Genomic DNA, 2,848 nt, shown 5'->3' with positions numbered 1-2,848 from the left:
AAGTAGAATTTGAGTTGAAATAAGAAACCCTAAATAAAAGGGAGGAAAGTTGAACTGTATGTATCTAAGATGGAGAGAATTTAGAGACAGTTATGACAAAATATCAATTTAACCAGGAGTGTATAATTGTACATTTCAGTTCTCAAATCTCCATTTTATATTTTTATTATTATTTATTTTAATTTAATCTTTGTTGCTGTGTGATCTGTGTCAACAGAAAAGTATTGGTACAAAATTTTGAGAGAGTATGACCGACATGAGGTGCTCCCAAACTTTATTTTGCTTGATTGATTGGTCTTCAAGGTTTGCACGAGTTACAAGCTTGGTCTCCGACAGTAAATTTGACGTCACTTAACCGCTGCAACACAAGGAACAATTATGAGAAGTAGTCATTCTAGAATAAGTATTTGATCCGTTTCATTCTTTGACTGCTCGGCTTCTCAAAAAAAAAAAATATATAGAAACTTGTTCTTGCTTTCCAGTTCAGGAAGTGACCCTATATGTGTGGCATATGATGATATTTTCGTCCATTTCATCCTTCTAGTTGCTCTAGCTAATATCTTCTAATTCATCCATCTCATTAAGTTTTTTTTTTTTTGAACAACAATACGAGATCATTTAGGGGGACTTAACCACTCACGCGTTCATTTCCCTGCAGTTGCATAACCCGCCCCAACTGCTGCTCAGGAGGAAACCCGACCTAATCCGATGGCATGTGCGGTAAAACTCACTCCCCCACTGTCCCGACAATGCGATGTACGGAAGGCACCCTTGGGTGGAATTCATGGGTAAATGGGCAATCTTTTGTGCAATGTTACACCCCACAGCAATCGAACTCTTGTAACTTTTAGAACTCTTGACCTCTCGCTAAGAGATGCAGGTCACTACCACATGAGCTACAACACAAAGTTATCCATCTCACTTAGTGTTCGATCAATTTGATTGCTTTGTAACTCTTGATGATATTTTTATCAATGGTCTCACTGAAATTAGTTAGGCCATTATGTTTTAGGCTACATATGTTCGGGAAGGCGAAAGGTAATGATGGGTGAAATTTAGATCTTGATGTTCCGAATTTTAAAATAATGACATCTCATGAATACTTAAATAAAGTAGTCATCAAAAGTATATTTTGATACCTTAAATTAAAATAAATGGAATGCTTTACGACGCGTTCACGAGCATGATGACCAAACGAGGAGTACAAGAGTTCATATGTTTGGTTTGTTCGGTTTTATGATTGTAAGGAATTAATTTGAGTCTTTTACCTAGCTTATGTAAATTTTAAAATAGTTTAGTGTGCCAACGTGAGGATGAGTGATCGTTGAGGAAGACATGGATGTCAACTGACAAGTTTTTTCAAATGATGCAATGAGATGTGCGATATAGGTATTGAAAGTGTTGAAAGTGTTTTAAGCGAATCAATAGTCAATGACTTAAAGTGTAACATCCCAATTTTTGAGAAGGGTGATGCGCCACATCTCCTCAGTGATGCGTCACATCCTTGTCTTGTGGTTTGTTATGACAACTTTTGTATTCTAAGGGACCGGATGTGTAACTTGATTTTAAAGCGGGTTTTAACTCAAATCAGATCTGAAAGCACCTTATTTCTTCTCAAATGTTCCAAGGATTTCCTCTCAACCTAGAGAGAGAAAGTAAAGATCATGCTGGTTTGAAGAGGAATGATGACCCAAAGCTTGTGTAATTCTGTTCTAGAAATCGAGGGCTTCTATTTCCTTTCTTTGTAAGTTGTAAATCCGAATTTCATATGTTTAGTTCTTGATTTAGGAAGGTATTTTGGGTTGTTGGTGTTTATAAACCTCAGATATTATGTTTGTGGGTTTAGATGGTCTTAGGGTTAGGTATGCAACCTCATATTTTGAGGGTTTTGGTTAATTTAATGGCCAATTTTTTACTAGGGTTAGTCAAATTGATGATGTCAAGTTGTTTAAATTATGTGATTTGGTATTGAATATGTTAAATGGAACTTGTGAATAAATGACTAGTGTGTTTCATAGTAAAAATCTAATTTTGGTCATGTTTGACTAAGATGAACCTTGTGTATGGAAGATAAGAATTTATTCTAGGGAATGGTTTGTGAAGACTTACAGATTAATCAACACTAAATAGAAGTATGGTTGGATGAAGATGTATGTTGACGTTTTAGCAATAACCTGACGGATTGCGATGTCCTTTGAGATTGAGAAGACTTGTGTTATCAATGTATTCAGATGTGTAAACTTTGAGAAAATTTGAGAGGTTCTGAAGAGACAATAAGGAATGTACCACTGTTCTATGTAAGGAAGACAGAGATCTCTGAAGATGTGAAACTGGAGACCGAGTATCTTAAGTGGCACTAAATGGTAGGGTGTCAACATGACGTAGCGTCGGGTGCCTTTCTATACCTGATCAAGCATTGTTCGACTCTGGTTACGTAGAGTTAAATGTGGTGTTTTCCGGTGGTGTTTAAACGAATGTGTAAGGGTGTTGTGAAGACCCATTGTAGTAGTAATCGCTGAAAATGTGTTGATGACTGTTAGCATTTTATTAGAGGGTGGAAGATGTTAAAACTTATGAGGATTTGAGTTGAGTCCTTTTGAATTGTTGCTATGAATACTATCTTGTCTGCATGTGTGAAACTCGGGTTTAGTATATAGCCAATGGAAGGCGAAGAAGAAATAAGAAGTGCAAGATGAATACTTCATGATATATTCGAGAGAATTGTTGTCGGGGTATATTAGAACATGAATTTTGAATTAGATGTGAAGCTTAATGTGAATAACTTGAGGAGGCGTGTAAGCCTTAGAATTTGAAATATCAGAGTGTAATCAATATATAAGAGATCGTG

This window comes from Rutidosis leptorrhynchoides, chromosome 6, assembly GCF_046630445.1.
Source record: "Rutidosis leptorrhynchoides isolate AG116_Rl617_1_P2 chromosome 6, CSIRO_AGI_Rlap_v1, whole genome shotgun sequence".
Taxonomy (NCBI): domain Eukaryota; kingdom Viridiplantae; phylum Streptophyta; class Magnoliopsida; order Asterales; family Asteraceae; genus Rutidosis; species Rutidosis leptorrhynchoides.
Note: the sequence above shows the minus strand (reverse complement) of the source record.